Source organism: Taudactylus pleione, unplaced genomic scaffold (genome assembly GCF_031769625.1).
Source record: "Taudactylus pleione unplaced genomic scaffold, aTauple2 ptg000434l, whole genome shotgun sequence".
Lineage (NCBI taxonomy): Eukaryota > Metazoa > Chordata > Amphibia > Anura > Myobatrachidae > Taudactylus > Taudactylus pleione.
In genome coordinates this window covers 7019308-7046386 of record NW_028284836.1, presented here as the reverse complement: position 1 = coordinate 7046386, position 27079 = coordinate 7019308, and the positions used below count along the sequence as shown (strand labels likewise).

General features: G+C 44.1%; 1 pseudogene; it reads right to left on the bottom strand.

Annotated features, from left to right (window-relative positions):
• Positions 1–1926: 1926 nt before the first annotated feature.
• On the bottom strand, positions 1927–25802 carry LOC148505945 (fibrinogen-like protein 1; annotated as a pseudogene).
• Between the last annotated feature and the right edge of the window lie 1277 nt (positions 25803–27079).

The following is a 27079-nucleotide window of genomic DNA, read 5'->3' as shown; positions in this document are numbered from 1 at the left end:
TTGACATCAGGAGGTAAATTTACTAAAGATCGATTTGGCATTTTGAGTGATTTGAAGTGCGATTTTCATTCGATTTGTATTCGATTTTGCTTTTGGGTATCTACTAAAGGCCAAATTGAATGTAACATCGGACTTCAAATCAAATTTGGAGTCAAATCGGCCTCAAAAAAAGGAGTGTACCTCTCCAGGGCACCCCTAGCCTAGGCTGATGGCCCGGGGCTATCCCCGCTACCCCTGGGCGGTGGGTGGCGGGTTGATTGTGTGAGTGATGTGTAAAAATAGAAGTAATAAAACATGGTTTTTCCAGTAGAACAGGTCCCAGCAAGCCTCTCCCGCATGCTGGTACTTGGAGAACCACAAGTACCAGCACGCGGGGTATTAAGTGCCCACTGGGACCTGTAGTTCACCTGTAAAGAAATGTTGCAAGAAACACACACACACCTTACACAGTATAAGTTTAACACATAAATACATCCACATTCACACATACTCACCATTACCGCCAGTGGTCCCCTTGTCCAGTAGGCATCCATGGGTTAAAATAAGAAAATGAGAAACCCGACCATCACATTAAGGAATAATCATTCTAACCAGAATTATTATTCCTTCCCGAATGAAGGGCTCCCCTGGCTGTGGCATCAGTCCCCCGTTAGAAAGGGTCCAGGGCTGGTTCTGTGATTTACAGGGAGACCCTACGCAGTTTTTTCTCTGTAAATCCAGAACCAGCCCTGTTTCCCATAGCCCAGTGCTGGTTGTACTGAGTACAGAGACCCTACGTCATTTTTTCCCTGTACTTAGTCAACCAGACCTGGGTTTCAGCAGTCCGGGGCTAGTTCTGTTTTGGGGGGGGGAACTCACGTTTGTTTGTTTTTTTAATTTTAACCTTTTATACACTTTTTCGAGTTAGATACATGCAGGCATCTCACTGATGTCTGCATGTATCTGTGTGAGAATTAACTGCTCATGCTGAAAGTGAAAGCATGAAGCAGTTCTAACACGTCGGGGATTTGCAGTTAATTTTGAAGGGTGGGTTCGATTTGGACATGAACATGTGGAATCGAACTGCAAATCACTCTTCAAAACCGACTCAAATCGAATTTGTTTTGCAAATCGCAAAACAAATCGAATAATAGTAAATGCAGTGAAAAATAAGTTTTCACTGTATTCGATTTGAGTCGATTTGAGAAGAGGTAAATCACACCTCAAATCGACCTGCAAATCGACCTTTAGTAAATTTACCCCCAGATGTCTGAATCCGAGGATTCTAAGCCAGTCTACTAGAAATATTCTCAGAACCTGGTCATGTCAAATAAAGCCCAGTATAATGTAAAATAGAATATTCTCATACAGGTATTATTTCCCTGCCATGTGCCAAACTCCTATCTAACTTCTGGACAGACAAACAACTAATTTGCATAGTGTCATATAAACTTTTTTCATGTTATTAAATTTGTACAAGTATCAGTTAAATTCATCTCCTGATGACCAGACTTTGGTGTCCCGGAAGACTGGAGTGCTTCACTGTATCCTGTATGTAATAATTTTTCTAATTGTTTTACAACCCGAGACCCTGAGCTACTGCATGTCCATCATCTGGTGACTAACGCCCCTGTGTCCTGGAAGTAAGTGCACATCCTGGGTCAGATTGTATGTACAGTGTACACAGTAAAGGATAATATATTGTTCCCTTAGTCTGGAGTAATAAAAAGTATTTTTCTCATCGCTTGTTCTTTGTTTTTCAAACACTTTCCCCGCTTCCACTATAACGGCATCTGACCTTCTTGTCTCGTACCTGTCTCCGCTTCCACATTCTCCCACTAGCAAAGGGTTAAAGTTCTCCTCTTCCCAAAGTGTAGACCATTCACAGTATGTCCTTGATGCGCTACAGTCTATATACACTGTGGCCTGGTAACTTGCAGGTAATCACTACTGCGGGGATACAGGGGAGCGGAACATTCTTGGCCGTATCATCATAGAAACTCTCTTCAGTGAGTAATAGTCGGTGTTCTTCCAGCTGTATCACACAATGCCGTCTGGCCCCAACGCCCTGCGACCATTCACATATCTCCCCCCCTGCAAATACAGTAATGATTACATGCAAAGTTACTCTCCAACACCATTACAGTATATATAAGTAATGTGAATAGACTCTTTGTATTATATACAGTAGTAGCCGCACTGGTGAATGAAGTACTATTAGAGAGAGCACTCAATCGGGCTATCAGAAGGTGATTGTCATTGCCACAATTGCAGTTGGTTGCACCAGCACCCGCAGAATATTCGCCTCCGTGGCAGGGGCTCTGCAGTCACAATTAAATTACCATGCCCTCACTCGATTATGCTCGCCTGCCGCTCCTCTCCTGGGTTCTACCTCTCTGCAGGGCCGGATTAACAATGGGGCGGGTGGAGCTACAGCTCCAGGCCCCCCATAAAAATAGGCCCACACGATCCCCTGCAGTGCATAGTAACTGTGTTGACAGGAAAAAAAATTCCTGTCACCACCAACAGCCCAGCACATTATCATCGGGACCGGCCACGGCATCGTCTAGTCCACCCCTTGATCACCGAGGCCACCCGAAGCTCCGCCCCCTACTCGCGCTAAGCTCCGCCCCATACTCACGCTAAGCTCTGCCCCGTGTATATATGAACCTGTCTGAGTCACCAGTGTGGAAGCCCCCTTGTCTCAGTAAACTCTGTCTCCTGGCTGCCCAAGTCCTTACAAAGCTGTGTTCCCAGAGTGGATGTCCCCTTCTCACTCTAAGCTCTGCTCCTTGGTCGAGCTAAGCTCCGCCCCCCCACGGCAAATTTAGGTGTGTCACCAGTGTGCTTATGGGTTAACCCCTGGTCTCGATAAGCTCTGTCCCTGGTCACATGAAATGTGCCACTAGTGTGGGAGCCTCCTGGTCATGTTAAGCTCCATCCCATTGGTGAGACTCAGCCATACTGTGTGTTCAGGCAGCCCTTTTTTTCTACCAAAACCCTCCTAACAGCTATCTGACAGCAGCAAACATCTCAGCACATGGCAACCCTGAAATCGAGACCAAGTACCTGATTGTAAATCTGCAACCCAGGAGGTCTGAGTAGTATATTCGATTTTTCCCTTCTTGGTTGTATTCCAGCGCATGGTGATTTAATAACATCAGATCACTCGCAGTCCAGTGCATACGCGCACGCAGGGGGGGGTTTCTGAGTACCCGGAAACCCCCCCCCTGCCAGCTGATCCATCGCTGCGCAGCTGAGCGAAATACCAGAGCTCAGGCAACTGTGCCGCACGGCAGGTGCCTACTCTGTACTCACTGGCTGAATATAGCCAGACTGCCAGAATTGTCATTCGTTTACCTCCCGTGTCCTCGGCCGCGGCTCTCGGCCATCAGTAAGGACTGGGAGCTGAGGACACTACTAGGAGGAGGACTCCCCCTCCTCCGCCGCCCTTGCTGCCTCTATCAGTGGCCTTACACTGTGAACTTGCGCGACGTGATGTGATGACGTCACGCCGCACGCAATCTCTGTATGTGCCTGCCTGTGAAGTGTATGGAGGAGCAGCAGTGAGTGACAACGCAGCAGCTGCAGCATGCTGGACCAGGAGCATAACACCTCGGCTGAATCGTCAGCTGAGATACACATTTGGGTGAGGCCTCAGTTACTCTTGAAGACCAGGGTAGAGATGAGCTGTCTGTCCTGGACCCTGAAGGGGGAGGAGAGGGTGCACTGACTAAGCTATAAGGTAAGTTACAGTGACTGTCAAGTGTAGCTGCTGTTTGTGATTGGAATGGGGTCTGTGTTACATTTAGTAAGGGTGGGAGGGTAATTGAATTTAGTAAGGGTAGGGGGGGGGTCGGTCATTAAATTTTTGTTTAAAAGGTAAATTTCAAAATATCATATTCAAAAAGACACATAGAGGGCCCCATTTATCAGCTAAGGTAAACACCAGCAGCATTTTTCATTTAGTATCACTGTGATACAAATGAAATATCCACTGGTATTTACCAATACTCACCCCTCCGGTGAGTTCCAGCGAAGTCCTCCTCGTCTACGAGGTCCTCCGCTGGGCTGCTGTCCGTGATGGTCCGTGTGCGCATGTGCATGACACGGGAACCCGGCAGTGCCTGGAAGGCTTCACTGAAGCTCTCCCCATCTGTTTTTTAGACATAGATGTCTGTCTGTCTGTACCCCATCATGGGCTGAGTGGTATAATTTACTGTAGTGGTCCTAAGTCCTGTTTAAGATATATATATATATATATATATATATATATTTATTTATTTATTTGTGGGTAGATGTTTTTTCATTGACTCAGTAACCAAAGATTTGGAAACCCCCCTTTCAAAATCCTGCGTTTGCCACTGCAGTCCCCTCTCAGCATGATTGACATGTTGTGGCAGCGCCCTGGAACCGTTCTACAAAACAGTGGGCATGTCGCCCCATTTTGTAGGTGTGCCGATGCCAGGCTCTGCGTCCTTGGATGCAGATGTCCTGGCTCCAGCAGAGGAGTTCCGGCGGCCAGTATAAGGGGCATATTCAAGTAGGAGGCGAAAAGCCGATGACGTCATTTCGCCATTCTGCACTTATCCCCGTATTAAATTTCATTGACTTTTTGCAGGTGCGAAAAGTCAATGGCAAAAACCTGTGAAATGTTTTCACCTATGAATAGGTGTCAAAAACAAGTGCAAAATTGGGGTTTTGGGGTGCAACATTGCGGGAACCCCCCAGCACTCCTTAGACAGTCCCCCTAAGGTTAACTGTGTCAAAAAACATTTAAAAAGTACCACAGGACACCCCAAAAAAGAACTTTTGTTTTGGGGGTGAAAAAATAATAATGGGGGGATAAACTTTACAACTAGCGAAATAGACTCAGGGGGAGTCCCCAAGTATGCCGCAGGTGTTTTTTAGTTTGCAGGTGCTTGCGGCAGGTGGATTTTTCACTTTTTTAAAATCTTCACATTAGCAACTTTAAAATATGATAGCACCCATTTCATGTACCCCAAATTTCCTGGGACTAGTTATTTTGCCCCCCAAAAGTTGCTAAATGCTATTCTTCACCACTTTCTCAAAGCCACAAAAAAACAGCTATTGAGACCATTTAAAGACCCCAAATACCTTTAGTAGGGCTATTCGGGGGTACCCATAGTGATCCCCCATCTTTTGGGGGGTGTCAGGCTGATTTCCCCAAAATTACAGCACTTTTCACAGATTTTGTTTTTGCAGGGTCCTGTTTTCGACGATTTGGAATTGAATACGGGGATACGCGGGGACGAGCGCGAAAAAATTTTCGACCTCAAAACCTCCGATGACGGTGATATTTGCTGCGGCTCCTCTTTCATACATTCAAGGGATCCTTAATATTTGTGGGTAGCACAAAAAAACTGGTGTTTTCAGGGAATATCCTGCAAATATTAATTGATAATTTGACCCTATATCCTTTAATAAACTATTCAGAATTTACCCATTTAGTGTTGTATTAGTTTATTTTTAGAGCATTGGCCCTCATTCAGAGCCGTACGCTCTGAGCAGAGCGCACGCTCTGAATGAGGGCCGCCCTCCATAAAAATGGAGCGTCCTCCTGGACGCTCGTATAGCTGTGGGTCACCACCCACAGCCTATACGAGCGTGCACTTTGATGGCCGCGATGGTCTTGACCATCGCGACCATCGAAACTGCGAGCCGGAGACTGCGGTTGAGGTTTTCAACCGCAAGCCCCGGAGTGATTTATCAGAGCCAAAATCACTCCCACTGACATCACTAGTGATGTCAGTGGGCCGGCTTCTGACGGGAGGCGTTCCCGTGGGAACGCCCCCGTCAGGGAGGCACGCCCCCGGCACGCCCACCAAAGGGGGCGTGCTGTCAATCAACATCGACAGCACGCCCCCTTTGATCAGACACAACGAGCGAAGGACTTTCCTTCGCTCGTCGCGTCTGGCGCATGCGCACGACGGAGCTCCCTCCGTCGTGCGCATGCTCAGTGCAGACCATCGACCCACTTGCGAGCGGACAGCCGCTTGCGAGTGGGTCTGAATCAGGGCTATAGTCCTATAAAATTCTACATTATTAGCAGAAGTAGTTCTGGTTACGTGCTAGGAACTTTCGATTACTCTACAATGCTGACAGTGCCAAGCTGAGTCTTTGCCTCTGGAGATAGCATTTTCCAGAAGCCATGAGTGCCGCCTGAGGTGTTTGCTCAGGTATTACCTGTTGCATCCTAATTCATATTATATATATATATATATATATATTTATTAGAGATAAGCTCCGAACATTGGGGATCCGAGTCCACCCGAACCCTGTTCGGGTGTTCACCGCCTGACTCGGATCCCCGTTCGGGGCCGAACGGCGTCCGCCTGATGTCGGATTCTCACTAGAGAATCCGACATCAGGGCTCCTATTGTGTAGGGCAGAGCGCTGTGATAGCGCTCTGCCCTACACAGACAAAACACACAGCCGCCAGCGGCAGCTGTGTGTTTGTTACAGCAGCCAATGAGAGTTACACAGACTCTCATTGGCTGCTGCACGGAGGGAGCCGGCTGGAGCTCACACATGAGCTCCGTCTTCCGGCTCCCTCCTCAGCGTGTGACAGCAGAGCGGACGGCGCGGGAGCGGGGATACAGGTAAGTATTTATTTTTTTACTTGTGCAAGGGCCGGGGGCGCTACTGGGGGGGGGGTCTGCTACTGGGGGTGCGGGGGGGCCATACTACTGGGGGGGCCTGCTATTGGGGGGGGCCATACTACTGGGGGGGTCTGCTACTGGGGGGGCTATACTACTGGTGGGGGGTCTGCAACTGGGGGTCCATACTACTGAGGGGCCTGCTACTGGGGGGGGCTATACTACTGGGGGGAGGGTCTGCTACTGGGGGGGTCTGCTACTGGGGGGGCCATACTACTGAGGGGCCGGCTACTGGGGGGGCCATACTACTGGGGGGGCATACTACTGGGGGGGCTTACTACTACTGGGGGGGCATACTACAGGGGGGCCATACTACAGGGGGGCTACTACTGGGGGGGGCTGCTACTGGGGCAGCCTACTACTGGGGGGGCATACTACTGGGGGGGCCATACTACTGGGGGGGCCATACTACTGGGGGTGCTGCTAATGGGGGGCATACTCCTGGGGGGGCCTGCTAATGGGGGGCATACTACTGGGGGGCATACTACTGGGGGGGGCCTGCTAATGGGGGGCATACTACTGAGGGGCATTCTACTGGGGGCACTGCATAGGGGACCCTACTCCTAAGGGGACTGCATAGGGGGCACCACTGCTGGGGGCATTGTGTAAGGGACACCGCTACTGTGGGCATTGTGTAAAAGGGGCACTACTGTGGGCATTGTATAAAAGGGGCACTACTGTGGGCATTGTGTAAAAGGGGCACTACTGTGTGTCGTAACAAATAAGAGACACTACTTTATGGTGTAATGTGAATCAGGCCCTATGTGTGGTGTATTGTGAATAAGATTGTGCACTGTGACTCCTTGGGCCGTAGCCCACTATGTAAACAAGTACTGTGATTCTGCTGGCCGTACCCCACTGGGTGGGTGCACTACTTTTCATTTCTGCCACTGCTGTGTGGCAATGTGTCATAGATGTGCTTTATACTGTGGTGTCTGTGCCGCTGCTTTGTCGCTTAGTAACCAGTCAGCTCACTGCAACCTTTGGCCAATAATGTTGAAAACAATATTATAAGCTGTGATATGGTCTAAATTGACTGGAAATTAATGTTATTGAGGTTAATAATACTCTAGGAAGAAAAAAAAGACCAATTTATGTGATTTTAGCTTTTTTTGTCAATTTTTGTAAAAAAATCCAAATCCAAATCCAAAGCCAGTCACCGCAGTTTGGCAAATCCAAATCCAAAGCCGGACGACGAATTAGAACCAAATCCAAATCCGGCAAAAATGGTCCGGCGCACATCCCTAATATTTATTCACTTGCGCTTTGACTAGATGATCTGGTGGAGGCTTCCCAAAGCATCTGCATGGAGAATCCTATTTAACTAGTATTGTAGAGGTACTTGTACCGCCGCATTACATGTTCTGTTAGCACTACTGTATCTCTGGATGGTAATTAACAGATTAAGGGGTCTATTTACTAATACCCCTTTTTCACCTAAATTCCGGGTCTGACCCGGAGTTGGAACAAAGTTCCTATCCGGATCAGACCCGGAATTTTGCCGGCGCCTACTCGGGATATTCCCGAGTCGGCACCGCTCACACCGGAGTCGGGTCTGCATAGACCCGGCTTTTCCGGAGTGAAAGTGGTCACTTGGAGATGACGTCATCTCCAAGCACCACTGAAGCCGGACCAATCGGCCGGCTAGCAGCGCACTCCAGGTCATCGTGACCCGGAGTGCGCTGTTCTCACAGCAGGGTTTCACGGGCTATGCCCGTGCTAAACCCTGCTAGTTACCTGGGTTGGATTGCTGGGTCACTCGACCCGGCGATCCAACCCTCTCCCCTTTTACACCAGGGAGCTGCCCGGGTTAACCCTTCAAAAACCCGGGTTTTAGCTCCGGTGTAAAAGGGGTATAAGCAGTGTTAGGAGACAGAGTGAAAAGTGATAAGGTACCAGCCAATCAGCTCCCAACTGTCATTTTTCAAACACAGCCTGAGATGGCAGTTAGGAGCTGATTGGCTGGTACCTTATCTCATTTCACTCTGTCTCCTAACACTGCTTAGTAAATAGATCCCAAAAAATTGTTTTTATGAAAAGACTTTTGAGATTTTTTTTCATTTTAAATATTTTTTATTTTAAACCTTATTAGATTTTTTTTTATTAACATGTAAAACTAAATCCCAAATCAACTCACGCATGCACATCTGCAAAGCAATAAGTTAACCCTTACCACCCTGGTCTAGTATTGCCAAGTAAAGGCAACAGCTAATTTATTGATTTACTGCAGTGGCTAGGGATTAGGGAACATTTATAGAAATATGCCGATAATCAGTGAACAATTATTATTTTTTATCACTTTAAACTATTCTAGCAGTCAAAGAAAGGCAGACAATACAGTTCTCAGCCTTTCACAAACCCGCCCCCCCCCCCAAAAAAAAACCTTTTTTTTGTTATAGCTCCATTATAGAGTGGTCGAAGGTAGTGGCTAGCAATGCCCTTCATGGAGATAGCCACACCCGTGGCACAGGCCACACCCACATAAGACTGGTCACGCCCCCACATCACGTCACACCGTCGCAGTGCTTGTCACACTCCCTGCAGCAACACACAATAGGCCCTTCATAAATTTCAGCTCCAGGCCCATGAGGGCCTTAATCTGGCACTGCCTATCTGAGCGGACGGAGTTGGAAGTGTAGAATGCAGTAATATCTGTGCAATTATGTGGGCGTAAACATTTTTGGCATGTAGTACGCAAATGCGCATTTCACGGACAAAAAATGTCCGTCCATCCAACTCTATATGGACCTCTTTCTATTCCAACAACGGGATCACCTATGAGTACGCGGAAATCTGACAAGGGCTAATTTTAATAAAATTTAGCTGCACATTGAACACCCTGCTGCGTTTCTCCCAGGCTGCCGCACATGGAACCATTATTTAGTTTCCCCCACAGTACTTACTCTTGGTGGGACAGGTTCCTCTGGATTTCATTTGGGAGTATTATATTGTGTAGATGCTCTTACCAGATAGTAAATCCCATTGAGGTTGGAGAAGAAGCACTGGTGGTACCACCAGCCCCCATGGGAGATCTCGGCGCACAGGTTCCCTGCCCCCGGAGTGCTGAAACTCCGCTTGTTGTGGTACCAGGCGAAGGAATCCTCTGCAGTCCCGCTGGTACCGGTAACGTGCAGGCGGTAGAAGTTAGTTTCGTCTTCAATACTGCAAAAAAACCAAAATCCTCACTCAGAGCCTTTGGTTCAAGCTTAGTAGTATGTGTGTTTAACGTGTTGCAAAATGGTTGAAAAAATTATTGAAAGAATGTATATATGTGGCATATTTCATGCGTGTAAAATTATGTGAATAAAAAAAAAAAAATATATATATATATATATATATATATATACAAACAAACCCAACCTGCGCTATATAATAAACAGCCGCTCCTTTCAGTAAGTCCTCTGTTAGTAGGACTACAAATAAATACAATACAATTACTTCAAGGGCGCTACGACATACTTAATAATACGGACAATCCTTATATATAACAATCCCTTCAGGACTTTTAGGTTTCAATTCTTTCCGTTTTGTGCATGTAGATAACGATATTCGTGCTCGCTTCTCAGAACTGATCGAAAAGTTCATATGACAGGACTTGTCCCGATGACGCCATCGGGATTTCCAGCGGGTGCCGTCGATTGGTGATGGGAAGCACTTCTTTATTTAAAGTTAATTATTGATTGAATCTGAGAGCCGTTTTGATCACTGTCAAGCTATATCCTTAAGCATATTTATTTTGAGATGTACCCCTGATGAAGTCTTGACGTAAAACGAAACGCGTAGGGTTATACAAATGGTGGACATTGCACTATAAACCTTCACTCATTTGTAAGGTGTGGAGAAATCTATTTTTATTTGTATAAAGGATGTCGATGTATTAATACATTCATGTAAGAACATTTGTCCATCTAAATTTGCAAATTTTTAATAAAATTTATTTTAAAGTGTATTAATGTTGGCCTTTGGGCCTATCTTGGGAGTTTTTCTGGTGTGAGGGTATCTTTTAGAACCTCAAGGAGGACGATTAAACAAGTCCTGTCATACTATGAACTTTTCGATCAGTTCTGAAAAGCGAGCACGAATATCTTTATCTACATCCACAAAACGGAAAGAATTGGAACCTAAAAGCCATGAAGGGATTGTTATATATAAGGATTGTCTGTATTATTAAGTGTGTCGTAGCGCCCTTGAAGTAATTGTATTATATATATATATATATATTATATATATATATATATATATATATATATATTCTTTATTTTTCAAAATCTCTTAAAATCTACTTCTAAAAGTATAACAAAAATTAGTGGAGGCAAAAAAACAAAAACACGTTATAAAACAAGCTAAAAAAACCCAGCAATTTGATTCCTGCTGCTGTAGTGCAATTAGATTGCATTACGGCAGCAGGAATCTCATCACCCCGCAAAAAGAGCTATAACATTATACACCTATGGTACATTTCCTAGGAATCAAATTGCTGTTTTTTTAGCTTGTTTTATAACTTGTTTTTTTTTATTTTTAGCCTCCACTCATTTTTTTTTTATACTTAGAAGTAGATTTTAAGAGTTTAAAAAAAAAGAATATATATATATATTTTATTTTTCATATTGTATTTTTGATGACTGCCATATCACTCCTTAACTAATTTCTCACACACACATAATTTTACACGCATGAACTATGCCACATATATACATTATTTCAATAATTTTTCAACCATTTTGCATCATACTATTATAGGTTCACGTTAAACACACAGCGCTTCCCTATTACCTATATTGTTCACTTCCTATTATTTATACGAAGTAAGAAAGTATCTCAAAACATTGAAGGTGCGTTATTATTACTTTTATTTATGTTAGGCTTAGTAACCTGCAGAATGTGGTCCTGAGACCGTTAGCAGCAGAAGGCTGCCCATATCATTCTGAATTCAGTATGTAAGTGGCGCAGTGGAGATTTCTTGTAACAAATTAAGTATTAATAACTTTTGGGCACATTAAGGCGGCATCCCACTTGTGCTGCTCTGATGGCTTTTCTGCCTGTAATGCTACCTGGACAGAGATATATCAGAGATATATGTGTATATATACAGTGCATCGGGAAAGTATTCACAACGCTTCACTTTTTCCACATGTTGTTATGTTACAGCCTTAATCCAAAATGGAATAAATTAATGTTTTAACTCAAAATTCTACACACAAAATACCCCATAATGACAACGTGTGAAAAGTTTTTTTGAGATTTTTGCAAATTTTATTAAAAAAAGGAACCACTAAAGGTGCATACACACACAATGATTTTTTTGAACGATTTTCGATAACCGATTTCAATTAGCGTTCATCGTTGAAAAAATCGTCCACTTTCCAAGTCAAAATGGTGAACAATTATCGTTCATGCGCATTCACGTTTGTAGTTTGCAGTTTGTAGTTCAGTCAGACTGACCAACTCAACGATTTTCATTAAGGGAATATGCAAAAATCGTATGCAGTTAAAAAAATCGTTCATTACAGATGGACGTTTTTAGTAAACAATTTTCGTTCATTTTTCCCTTGAAAAAATGAATGAAAATTGTTTACTAAAATCGTTCATTTACTAAATCGTTGTGTGTGTATGCAGCTTAAGAAATCACATGTACATAAGTATTCATGGCTTTTGCCATGAAGCTAAAAATTGAGCTCAGGTGCATCCTGTTTCCACTGATCATCCTTGAGATGTTCCTACAGCTTAATTGGAGCCCATCTATGGTAAATTCAGTTGTTTGGACATGATTTTGAAAGGCATACACCTGTCTATAATATAAGGTCCCACACTTGACAGTGCATGTCAGAGCAAAAACCAAGAATGAAGTCCAAGGAATTGTCTGTAGACCTCCGAGACAGTATTGTCTCGAGGCACAAATCTGGGAAAGGGTACAGAAAAATATCTGCTGCTTTGAAGGTCCCAATGAGCACAGTGGCCTTCATCATCTCTGCAGCAATCCACAAATCAAGCCTGTATGGTAGAGTGGCCAGATGGAAGACACTCCTTAGTAAAAAGCACATGGCAGGCCGCCTGGAGTTTGCTAAAATGCACCTGAAGGACTCAGACCATGAGAGACAAAGATTGAACTCTTTGGCATGAATGCCAGGTGGTATGTTTGGAGGAAACCAGGCACCGCTCATCACCAGGCCAATATCATCCCTACAGTGAAGCATGGTGGTGGCAGCATCATGCTGTGGGGATGTTTTTCAGCGGCAGGAACTGGGAGACTAGTCAGGATAGAGGGAAAGATGAATGCAGCAATGTATAGAGACATCCTGGATGAAAACCTGCTCCAGAGTGCTCTTGACCTCAGACTGGGGCGACTGTTCATCTTTCAGCAGGACAATGACCCTAAGCACACAGCCAAGATATCAAAGGAGTGGCTTTAGGACAACTCTGTGAATGTCCTTGAGTGGCCCAGCCAGAGGCCAGACTTGAATCCAATTGAACATCTCTGGAGAGATCTGAAAATGGCTGTGCACCGACGCTTCCCATCCAACCTGATGGTGCTTGAGAGGTGCTGCATAGAGGAATGGGCCAAACTGGCCAAAGATAGCTGTGCCAAGCTTGTGGCATCATATTCAAAAAGACTTGAGACTGTAATTGCTGGCAAAGGTGCATCAACAAAGTATTGAGCAAAGGCTGTGAATACTTATGTACATGTAATTTCTTAGTTTTTATTTTTTAATTAAATTTGCAAAAATCTCAAAAAATCTTTTTACACGTTGTCATTATGGGGTATTGTGTGTAGAATTTTGAAGATAAAAATTAATTTATTCCATTTTGGAATAAGGCTGTAATATAGCAAAATGTGGCAAAAGAGAATCATTGTGAATACTTTCCCGATGCACTGTATATATACACATATATCTCTGATAGCTTATAAATTCAACAAAGAGAGTTGCACTGTGTATATATATTATATATATATATATATATATATATGTAAAGATAGATAGATATACTCACAGTATTTATACTGTACATTAGGCAAATCATCAGTATATTAGTGTATTAGTGTTACTATGTTAGCATTATTCTATTAGAATCATTAGTGTTATTACGTTAGTACTATTGCATTGGTATTTTTATGTTAGTCTTATTACATTAGAATAATTATATTAGTGTTATTATGTTAGTCTTATTATATTAGTAGTATTACGTTAGTGTTATTACTATAGAATCAGTATATTAGTGTTATTATGTTAGTGTCATTACATTAGAATCATTATGTTAGTGTTATTACATTAGTATTATTACATTGGTATTATTATGTAAGTATTTTTACATTAGAATCGGTATATTCATGTTAGAATTATTGCATTAATCTTACTATGTTAGCATTCATCTATTAGAATCATTATATTAGCATTATTATTACATTGCTATTATTAAGTTAGTATTATTACATTACTAGCTGGGATACCCGACGTTGCCCGGGTTGAAGACTGGACCCTGAAGTACATGTGGAGCCTTTAAGTGTTTGCATTGTCCTTGTCTATAACCCCATTCCATTGATCCTGAAAAGGACCCCACTGCTTGCTAACGGGTTGAGTATGGGAGACCGGCAGCGGCATCCCAATGCTCAGAATCCCGACGGGCTACGTAAGTATGCTAACCCTCCCCCCTTCACCTCCTATCCCTAATATTCCCTTCCTGCATCCTAACCCTCCCCCCTGCACCCTAACCCTCCCCGTTAGTGCCCCAACCAAACCCCCCCCCCTTAGTGACTAACCCTACCCCCCCAGTGGTGCCTATACCTAATCTCCCCTGTCCACAGCCGACTCTAACTTCCCCATCCCACAGCCCCTTCAATTGTCGCCACTTTCAAAATGCACTGGCGCCGTTTGTCCATGTCTGCCTCTGCCTGCCGGTGCGCCAGTTGTAATAAGTTGGCAGCACGGCCCTAAAGCCACACCAGCTGGTTGCTGATGGCACACAGGCAGAGGCGAGAGGCTACTGGAGGGACATGGGGAGGTAAATTGCTGGGGGGGCATAATGTGTAAGGGGCACTACTATTGTGTAGAATAAAGTGTTATATGGGGCACTACTACTGTGTGGTATAATCTGTAAAGGGCATTACTGAGTGATATAATGTGTAAGGGTACTGTGTGTACTGTGTAATGTAATGGGCATTACTGTGTGGTATGATGTATAAGGGGCACTACTACTGTGTGGCATAATGTGTATAAGGTGTACTACTGTGTGGCATAACCTGAATGGGCTCTATGTGGCATAATATGAATGGGGTCTGTGTGGCATAACATTGGCTCTGTGTGAGGGCAAATGTATGTGTTTTTTTTTTACCTCTAGGGGGCCCTTTTAAGATCTTGATATGTGGCCCACAAAGTTCTAGTTACATGCAAATATAGAGGCTCTGGATTTAATATGAACTTGCATGAGTCATCAAGTTTGCTCAGGCTGAGGTGAAAATTATGCTTTTGTAGCTATCTCACAGGTTTTTGGCACACTGCCAATTTCCACTGGGACCAGCCCTGGTACCTGTGTAACTTAATAGTGTCCCATATTTAGCAATTATATGACAGTGTGTGGCCCTGACGAGATTCGAGTCTAGGCAAAGACCTAATCCTGGTCAAACTACACCACCATTCCAAATTTGATGGAGCTAGGTCTAAAACTCTGGCAGTGTCTAAAACTCTGGCAGTGCATAAGGAACAAAAAGACAGACAGATACACTTTCTCACTTATTATTTAGATCAGGGATGGGGAACCTCCTGCCCGGGGGCCGTATAAGGCCCCAGGAATCATTTGGTCTGGCCCTCTGAGCTTTTTTCTGCTAGCCTCATCTGGCCTAGAATGGCCCCCTGCAGCCAGAATCTATGCAGCAGTGCCACCTGGAGCGTCTTTAGGGCACTTCAGATGTCACACCGCTGCCCTTACAGCTCCCTGGAGCATCCTCAGGATGCGCCGAGCATTGCTGTAATCACTGGCGATTGTGGCCCTGCCCTCGTGTGACGTCACGCGGAGGGGCCGTGGCCTGCCCCGGGCCCGCGAATAATGTTATATATATCAAAATGGTCCTCGGCAGAAAAAAGGTTCCCCACCCCTGATTTAGATAAATGGTAAATTAGTGTTATTATCTCTAATTATAATTATTATGTTAGTGTTACTGTGCACTATTCCATTAGAACCATTATATTAGTGTTATTACATTAGTATTATGTTATTAGAATTATTAAGTTAGTGTTACTAGGTTAGCAATATGCTGTTAGAATGATTAGTTTAGTAGTATTATGTCAGCATTATTATATTGGAATTATTAAGTTAGTGTTACCATGCACTATTAGGTTAGAACCATTATATTATTATTATCCTTCATTTATATGGTGCCGCAAGGGTTCCGCAGCGCCTAACAAAGTACATAAACAAATAAGCAAAATCAAGAAAACAGTGACTTACTGTACACTACGAGACAATGCATGATGTGTACATGGTTAATACACATTGCTGCATCAGCGGCCGTAACACTCAAATAAGCAGCAGGACAGCAGAAACCAAGGGTTAGGGGCTATTGTAGGGAGTGTGGAGCATATTATAGTATAAGTAAAGAAAGAAAACCACATGAGAGAAGATTGCCCTACTCATGAGAGCTTATATTCTAAAGGTGAGGGGCAGACAGACAGGGGTGACACAGATGGGGTAGACATTGGTGAAGTAGAGGGTCTTGAGTGTCAGTTTGAAGTTTAGTAGAGAGTTGGAGAGTCTGATAGGGAGAGGGAGAGAATTCCAGAGGTAGGAAGCAGCACAGACAAAATTTAAGGGGTTGGGAGTGGGAGGAAGTAATCAGTTGGCAGAAGAGGCGGCATTCATTTGAGGAGCAAAGAGGACGGGCTGGAGTATTAAGTATTAAGTAAGGTCAGAGATTTAAATGAGAGAGGAATGGGTGAGGGCTTTGTAAGTGAGCTTGAGAAGCTTTAATTGGGTTGTGAAGGGAAGGGGAGCCAGTGGCGGGCTTGTAGGAGAGGGGAGGCAGATGTAGAATGTTTGGAGAGGAAGATTGACCCGAGCAGCAGCAATGAGGACAGATCAGAGTGGAGAGAGGTGAGAGTCAGGGAGGCCAGATAGGAGGAGGTTACAGTAGTCTGGAGACGACCAGTGAGTGGATGAGGGTCTTAGTAGCATCCAAGGTGAGATCCTGGAAATAAGATGGAAGTGGCAGGATTCCAAGAGGTCCTGAATGTGTGATTAGATGTAGAGGCAGAAGTCAAGGATAACTGCAAGACAGAGCACTTGGGGGCTAGAGGAGATAGTTATGCTGTCAATAGATAATGAAATTATGGGGGTGTGGTTATGCGGGAGGGAGGTAAGATGATCAGCTCAGTCTTAGACATGTAAGTTTAAGAAAGCACTGGGACATTCAGGAAGAGATAGCAGAGATACAGTTGGAGATACAAGTGAGCAGAGGGCAGGGAAGGAAAGGTAGATCTGAGTATCATCAGCATAGAGATGGTATTGGAGGTCAAAAGAGCTGAAGAGCTCACCTAAAGAGGACGTATAGAGGGAGAATAGGAGAGGTCCAAGAACAGAACCTTGGGAGACATCTACTGTTAGTGGAAGTAGGGGGAAGAGGAGTAATGAGAGGAGAAAGAAGGACAGCCAGAAGAGGGCAGTAGACCAAGGGAGTGAAGGATTTTCAGGAGGAGAGGGTGGTCCACAGTATCAAAAGCAGTTGAGTGGTCGAGAAGAATGAGCAGAGAGTAGTGGCTCTTGAATTTATCAGGAGGTCATTGCTGACTTTCATGAATGCAGAATCAGTGGAGTGGAGAGGATGGAAGACAGACTGAAATGGGTCAAGCAGGGAGTGGGAGGAAAGGCGTTAAGGCGGATGTAGACAATCCACTCAAGTACCAGATGGGGGCCATAAGTTCATCTTCACATACAGGATAGAAAGAAGTCAGAGTTTGCAAGATGGATGGGGAGGGGTAGGTTGGGAAAGGCGGGGTAGAGTGCTGAGGGTGGGATGTGATATCCTGATGTATGGGGTCAATTATAGATGTGAAGTAGTTGGCAGTCAAGGGCAGAGGGTGTAGAAGGAAAACAAGGAGAGGGGGCAGAGGAGGGAGTTGAAAAAAGTGAAGAGATGATGGAGGTTTGAGGACTTGAGATGACGTTCCTGAAAATGGCTGTTTAGAGAGGGAGAGGGCAGCACTGTAGGATGAGCGCATGAATTTGAAATAAAAGGTAGTCTGCATAGTAGCGTGATTTCCTCCACTGTCGCTCTGCGGTTCATGAGCACTTTTGAAGGTATGTGTTGCTTTGAGACTTCCAGGGTTGAGGTGTGGATCTGCACTGGTGAGTAGTGATTGCCAGAGCCACAGCAGAAGAAAGGGAGAGAGATAATGGGGGAGAGAAGGGAGTCCGGCATCATGGATAAGGATACGGTGCGATGGCCTCAATGTTACGCTTAATAATGGTAACCTTAGGAGGCAGAGGTGGAGAAGGAGTGAGGGATAAGTTAAAAGAGAGAAGTTGATGGCCAGAAAGGGGGAATGGTGAATTGGTGTAATCAGAAATATTACAACGGTGAGTGAATACCATATGGAGAGAGTGGCCACTCACATGGGAGGGTGAGGAGGTCCATTGGGAGAGGCCAAACGATGATGTGAGGGTAAGGAGTTTTGAGGCAGAGAAATTCTGTTGGGATATCGATAAGGATATGGAAGTCACTTAAGATAATGGAGGGTAGATATGAAGAGAGGAAGTGGGGGATCCAGAAAGGAAAGTTATTAAGGAATTTGGAGGGAGGGTCGGAGGGGACATTAAATGACAGCTACTCAAAGGTGAACAGGTTGGAAAAGGTGCATAGCTTGAACCTCAAATGTAGAGAATGAAAGGGACAGATCAGAGGGTATGAGTTGGTAGGAGTAACTGGTGGATGGAAGGACCCCAACACTAACAACACGGTGACCCCCGGTTTGGGGTGTGAAAGAAATTGAGGCTCCCAGAGTAGAGAGCTGCAGGAGAAGTGGCGTCAGGGGGGAAATCGGTGATGGCTAGGAGATTGAGGGGGTTGGAGATGAAAATGTCATGAGTGGGGACCAGTTTATTACAGACAGATCTGACATTCCGGGCAGCACATGAGAGTTAGTTGGAGAGATGTGAATGAGGTAATCAGGGTTGCTGTAGAGTTGAGGTGAGATTCATTTGGAGGATATAGATGGAGAGAGTCTAGTGACCAATAGTATTAGTGTTATTACATTAGCATTAGTACATTAGTATCATTACTTGCCTGAACTCCCTGTATATAGCATATTTATGCTGGCCAGCCCAGTCCTCCAGGTCGATGTGCAGTGAATATCCCCCTCCTCTCGTCATTCTGTGGATGTTCTCGTTTCCCAGCCAGAACTCGCCGTTCACATCACCAAAACCTTCCTTGTACTCGTTCCAGGTCCGGTTGAAGTTGACGGCTCCATTCAGACGCCGCTGTATAACCGTCCATCCTCCATCTACCGGACGGACAAGAAGAAGATCACCTCCAGATCTATGTTATGGATTTCTAATGAACCCATGTAAGGAAACGGCAGCTAAGAGACTCTGAGTCACATCCATATGCCATCAGCTCGCTATCCTCAGTAATATATGGTTTATTTATTTATTTATTACCAGTTATTTATATAGCGCACACATATTCCGCAGCGCTTTTACAGAGAATATTTGGCCATTCACATCAGTCCCTGCCCCAGTGGAGCTTACACTCTATGGGCCTGATTCAGACCCGGTCGCAAGCGCTGAGCGCTCGCAACCGGGTCTATGGTGGCCCACAGCGCATGCGCACGACGGAGCCGGCTCCGTCGTGCGCATGCACGAAACCCGGCTAGCGACGGGTGCTCCGTCGCTCCGGGTCTCGCACCAAAGGGGGCGAGCTGTCAATGGTGAGTGACAGCTCGCCCCGTTTGGTGGGGGGGCCGGGGGGTGGCCAGCCAAACGGAGGCGTTCCCAACAGCTCTGAATCAGGCCCAATATTCCCTATCACATGCTCACACACACATACACACTAGGGTTAATTTTGTTGGAGCCAATTAACCTACCAGTATATTTTTGGAGTTTATGTGCATGGAAATAGCATTAGGAGTAGGACACGCTCTTTTCTTGTGTAGCAATATGGGGATGTCATTGGGCAACACGTCCTTTTTATCTGTGAGATTGTGTGAAGGAACGTGGCAGAAGCCGTTGCTGTCAGAGGAGGGATCTGCAGATGAAAGTGTTGAGAACTGAGGGGCTTATGCTGACTGAATGTACGCCTGATTGCGTTGTGTTCTCTCACCGGCCTTGATCCGGAACCATGCGCGTGCATGGGTGATGCATTGTAGAGGAGGCCTCCATTGGTACCTTACATTTATGACTGAACAGGCGTAACCGGGCTGTAATGGGTTTCTTCATGGTAGGCAAAGTTCAGTGACGGCACGTCAGCACAACTGCAGAATGCGCAGAGTTGGACATAAGTGTACATATGTTTTTCCAGGCATTGTACAAGTGCACCGTGGTGATGGTATCTCCTGGCAAAGTGTATGTATACTTATATGCGCACATCTGACTGTCTTACTCTCACTGGCTGCCAAAACAAACACACCACCACAGGGTAGTGCGAGGGCCGGTGGCGGTGTTTGTTGTGTAGTGGAGACCGCACTCACTGTGGGGCCCCCGGGACACTGGCAGTGGGTGCAGCGGCACTGTTAGCTGCAGGGACTATGGGCCCCTGCACCACAGCGGGCCCCGATGCAAGCCACCGGCTGCACCACCACTAGTTCTGCCACTGGTAACAATGCGCATCAGAGAAATAATCCTTCCACACAGGGGAAACGCAGTGACTCCAGAACAGTCGCTATAATTGTAGCAAATATAGACGTAGCTTCTTTTTTTTGCATACAACAATTTACTGAAGAATACAGTATTAAAATAATATGTACTGTATAGTATGTACAAAGTTATGTTTGTTTATTCATTTATTATTTTTAGATATATTATTACTTGCTGAAGTATCTGGCGTTGCCCGGGTTATAAATCTTCAAGTTATAAAGTTTTATTATGTGATGTCATCCAATTCTATCCAGTGGAAGGCACAGAACAGGCTCCCTGGCTCAAAGTTCTGCCCAACGTACAACAACGGGAGGTCCGACCAGGACCCTAACCCCCCTAGTAAGTTTTCTGGGATCCAATGTTACCAGTCTGTGAAGTTTTCGTCCAAATCCATCCAGTAGACGGGAGGTTCGACCGGGACCCTAAAACCGGTCCAGGATCCAAAAGGACAACCTCACGTTGGTTTCATCCCAATTGGTGCAGGCAGGGGTGTTTCTACGTTTTTAAGTTTTATTATGTGATGTAAAAATATAACACCAAAGTAAGATGTAAGGAGCAAATAGGGTTGAAGTTGCCTAAAGGATACATGAAAAGGGGCAGACTAGATGGGCCAAGTCTATTTACTAAGCAGTGTTAGGAGACAGAGTGAAAAGTGATAAGAAAGTGATGAGGTGCCAGCCAATCAGCTCCCAACTGTCATTATACAAACACAGCCTGTGAGATGACAGTTAGGAGCTGATTGGCTGGCACCTTATCACTTTTCACTCTGTCCCCTAACACTGCTTAGTAAATAGACCCCTTAGTTTCTAAGTATGCTCCCGTTTGTTTTATAGTATTGTTTGGTTCATCTGCAAACACGAATCATTGAAACACTATAATGTTTTATTTGCATATGCAAATTTGTCAGCCAATCAGACACTTACTTTCATTGTCTAACTTGCACTATACAGATAAAAAAAAAATTTCATTAATTGGCAGTACAAAGTACAAACTCACCTTCAGTGCCCATGTCACAGAAAACATCTGTCGGAGTTCGTCCACTAGATGGCAGTAGCGTATAGACTCCCGAGGTGCGAATCCCGTTGTAGTACAGGGCTGAACAGTCCGTCTGGAAGCTTCTTGTCTCTGTAAGTGGATATGTCGCTGTATCATCATTAACCACTGATAATGATAATAGTGCGATAGAAATGTAAATATACAATTATGCAGGTTAATAAATATTTGCTGGAAAACAATACTGCATCTAGGGTTCTGTCCGGGCATCCCTGGCAAAGTGAAGGACTTGACTGACTAAGGGGCATACGTATCAAAGATTGGTGTGAGATAAAATTGTGAGATATATATCAGCAAACCCCTGGCAAGTGCCATACTGGCGAATTGGCAAATGTCGGTTCCTATAATTATCTTTGTTCCTTATTAATCCTTCCATTGTTTTGGGCTTGTTTGTCTTTAACGCAATGTTGCAAATGACCTTTAGGATATAATTTCCACTTCCATACCATTCTAGTTGAGTGGGCATATTTATTAAACATTGCGATGCAGCCTCGAAATGTAATATTCCTCATCGCCATCTATTATGAATATTTGTTTTCAGAGCCATTTATCAATCTGCAGTGGAAAGGAGCCCACGCCAAGGATGATTAAGCTTACACTATCACTTAACATTTAGGTTTATACCCAGCTCAGCAACTGCGGAAAAGTAACGATGGAGGTGCGGTCAGGGGCACCGATTGGGTAGGGGGAGCAGGTACTAATTACCTCGGCTAGGGAATGTTGGAGGGGCACATGGCCGAGAGCCTCAAAGCAACCCCCATCTCAGCAGCGCTGCAAATAGGGGTTTTTATGCCTAAGGGTGTATGGCCATGCCTCTCGCGATTAGGCCACGCCCCCCAAAAGTAAATCATTAAATACAGTAATGGTGCTATGATGTTCCCCGTTAAATAATGTGATTTGTTTCTAATGTTAAAATGATCAGAAACTGTAAAAGAAAAAAAAAATACTGGCCCAACACAAAAACTGCATTTGGAAAAGTTATAGTCTGTATAGGAAGTTCCCAAAACATCCGCTGTCTGATATTTAATTTTTTTAATGAATTCAAACTAAATATATGAATTATGCTTACAAGACTATTTGTGAGGGGACAGCCACACAAAATTATTTCTAATATCTATCTACCTCATATCTATCTACCTACCTAATATATATATATATATATATATATATATATATATATATATATATATATACACATATATATCTATCTCATATGTATGTATCTATCTATCTATCTGTCTCATATCTATCTATTTATCTATCTATCTATCTCTCATATCTATCTATCTCATATCTATCATCTATCTCATATCTATCATCTATCTCATATCTATCTATCATCTATATCATATCTATCTATCTATCTATCTATCTATCTATCTATCTATCTCATATCTATCTATCTATCTATCTATCTATCTATCTATCTCATATCTATCTATCTCATATTTATCTATCTCATATCTATCTATCTATCCATCCATCTATCTCATATCTATCTATCTATCTCTCATATCTATCTATCTCATATCTATCATCTATCTCATATCTATCTATCTAATATCTATCTATCATCTATCTCATATCTATCTATCTATCTAATATCTCATATCTATCTATCTATCGATCTATCTATCTCATATCTATTTATCTATCTATCTCTCTCATATCTATCTATCTCATATCTATCTATCTATCTATCTATCTATCTATCTATATCGTTTCTGTCTTCTTTTTTCTTCTATCCCACTCTCTGTACAGAATCTTTCTATCTCTCCCCCCCTCCCCCCATCATTCTTTATTCCTCTTGTTTTGTGCTCTTGCTTTTTGTTTTTTATGTTTCTTTCATCCTTTTCTTTGGGGGAGATGTATCAAGCCTGGGAGAAGGTGCCAAAAGCAACCAATCAGCTTCTGTCACTTATCTAGCACATTCTATTAAATGACAGTTAAATGCTGATTGGCTGCATTGGGAACCTTCTCTTCTTTATCTCTCTCCGAGGCTGGCTACTTATCCCCATCTCTGTCTGCCACCTTGGGTACTGTACATTGGGGAGGAGTGGACTTTGATAACTTTACCCCATCTCTGGTGGCAATCCTTACTTCTACTGTAACCAGGCACAGACAGAACCATGCACCCCACCAATGTGCCCACCTGCAAAGGGTGGCAGCTGATGATTGCTGCAGGAGCTGGGCATGAAGAGTCCCGACTGGTCCCATTCACCAACTGGGACAGGTTGCCGAGCTGAGCCTGGATGTCATACATGTAGCTGGCTTGTAGGTGCAGCAATGTGCTGCTCTCACTGGCCCAGACCTCCAGGCCGTGGACCCTGTGCATTAGGGTGGCGTTATAATGATCTTCCTCAGGCTGCATGGACAAAATGGTGGACATGATGTATCAAGCAAATAAGTACTCCTGTATAAATACACATAATGTGTATACCGGCCACTATGCGCTGTCATGTGTCAGCTCTTGTAATATCTATCATCCTTAACATACATTCAGCCAGGTGTCTGATTAATTTAATAGCTAATTTGGAGTCTATTCATGAAGAACATGAAGTGGCTACTGAAAAATATCACTATAGATCCCATCACATCGATGCGATATATAGTAATGTTTAATAGCCATTCATGTACACTTAGCTGTCCGACGTCTTCATCCGATATCTGGCCCCTCCGCGATCCTGGAAAGCAGTGTGAAGACAGACATGTCAGGACCACGATATGTCTGTTTCTCACTGTGCATGCACCGGCGTCCGAGAGCAGCAGGTCAGACCTTCCGCAAAGGTCGCTGGGCAAAAGGGGGCAGAGCCAGGGCCGGGTGCCGGACAGAGAGCAACTTCCCTGCTCTGTTCAGTGCGCTGTACAGATTACGGCATCCTGAGATGGGAACTCTGTACTCTGCAGAGTAATGCAAAGCTGAGCAAACAAAGTATGGTGATGCGATTCATACACAGAGCGGGGGTGCCGCCGGAGAAGGTAAAACCTCCACGGTAACCCCCTGTATGAATTGCCGAAGGCAGCTAAACAGGACTTTTTACTGGTCTATGAATAGACCACTATATGCCTTCCTATTCACTACTGTTGTTGCATTACAAAAACACCAGACATACTACAGCCGTAGAGCTCTGTGCAGGGTCTGTAACCCTTCTGAGATCACAGTTCCTGTAAAAGAGGTCACACAGGCTTTCATGACTATAAGGGGTTAAAGTGACCAATTTAATGGTACATAGGGTACCAATCCACCTAGTTTACAGGATGGAGTGGTATTTGACCTAGAAGCAATACTGCCAGACTATTATGAGTGCCTACCATGATCTCGAGCATGCTGAACCAACTTGCTGAGCACTACACCTATAACAACCCCCTTTCTCTGAATTAATACAGTTCACTGGTACTCGACTGCCACCAGAACTTAAACTTTAAGCAGTGCATTCTCAAGATCACAGACACATATATTTAAAGGGAACAGGACACTTCAAAATGACTAAAGCACTAGCTATATGTACCATTTAACTAGATGGCACCAGGAACTATATGCACTAGCTAAATATGCCAACTAAGTAAGATAATACTAAAACTATATAAAGAAAACAACTAACCAGATCTTCAGAATAACACTGGTAATTCCACTGAAGAAATTGCTAGCAGGTTTTCTGAATAGCATAGATAATTACACTGCAGGGGAATGCTAGACAGATCTTCCAAATAGCACAGGCAATTTACACAGTGGAGAAATACTAACAGGTAACAGGTTTACTGCATAGCACAGATAATTGCACTGTAGAGAAATGCTGGCCAGATCTTCCAAATAGAACAGGTAATTTGTACAGTAGAGAAATGCTGGATGTAATGGGTAATGAAGTATTACTAGTGAGTAGTGATTACCTGTTGTTCTAGTGATCTAAGGTGATGCCTATGGTTTCTCAATTTCTCTTGAAGCTCTGAAACAAGTTCTCTGAGCTCCAGGATTTCCTTTCTTCTATCCTCATTCTCATGGAGCCAGTACATGACCTCATCCGTACAGCGGCACATGTCCGGGCAGCGGTGTCCATCTTGATTAGGCAGCGTAGCAATAATCTTGCATCTTCCGTTCGCCAAGATCTGGTTGCTATATTCTCCGCAGCGTCTTAGTCCAGTGTCACCATGAGTCAGAGACTGGGGTGCCTGATGGTGGGAGTGTTCATTCAAAGCCATGGAACCTTGTATCAGAGGCCATATTAAAGCAGAAATCAACAGGCGGGTGGCCATATTATTTTATTTAAAACATTTTTTAATAGGTCACCAAAGTAAAGAAGACATCATTGTGTTTGTTGGGCTCCTTTTTCATTCTTTAATATATCTCTGTGAAAGTTTATTTTCCCAATATTTTGTGTGTATCTATATACAGTCCATGAGTTTGACACCTGAAATATAAAACACAAGAAAATAGAGGTTAAAATCATTGAGTTATTGGGTATATGGAAAACATAGAGCGGTAAGGCCCAGATGGTTTTTGGGCACCAGTTGGGCTATATCAGTGGAGGCCCAGGTTTATGGAATGACTAAGTAGCATTTTATGTTTGAGTATGTATTGTATTTCATTAAAAAGCTTTTAGCCATACATACTACTCCTCTTTCTTTTTATGAGGATATATCATACGGGGATTAATTTCAAGAACATCCCGGGGACAACTGAAAAGAAACCCTTATATGCAGATCACAGCATCTATACCACGTGAGTAGGGTATGTACCATCTTACCCTTCATACAATTAGTATGGATTGATACAAGAGACCAGTTTATTAATATTAAGAATATTAATTGGACGGGAAGAACAAAGAAACCTTTTTTGGGAATTTAACCACATATTTGAATGTGAGTTGGGGTACGCATCTGATACATCTGACCATTTGACAAGAATTACGCCATTCTCTTTCATATAGACATTAACAGGAATATTATATTAGATCATTAAGACAGTGTTTTCCTGTATTTACATTTATTTCATGTACCATACGGACAAATCTTGGAAACTCTGAGAATTCCACATACAAAGTGATGAACGCCAGGATTTTCCATACATGATAAGGATTAAGGGCCTGATTCAGAGCCGGACGCTCTGACCAGAGCGCTCGCTCTGAATCAGGGCCCACCTCCATAAATATGGAGCGTCCTCCTGGACGCTCGTATAGCTGTAGGTCACCACCCACAGCCTATACAAGTGTGCAGGATGATGGTCGCGATGGTCTTGACCATCGCGACCATCGCCAGTGCGAGCAGAAGCCTGCGGTTGAGTTTCTCAACCGCAAGGCCAGGAGTGATTTTGGCTCTATCAGAGCCAAAATCACTCCCACTGACATCACTAGTGATGTCAGTGGGGCCGGCTTCTGACGGTAGGCGTTCCCTTGGGAACGCCTCCGTCTGGCAGGCACGCCCCCGGCACGCCCACCAAAGGGGGCGTGCTGTCAATCAACATCGACAGCACGCCCCCTTTGATCAGACACAACGAGCGAAGGAAAGTCCTTCGCTCGTCGCGTCTCGCGCAT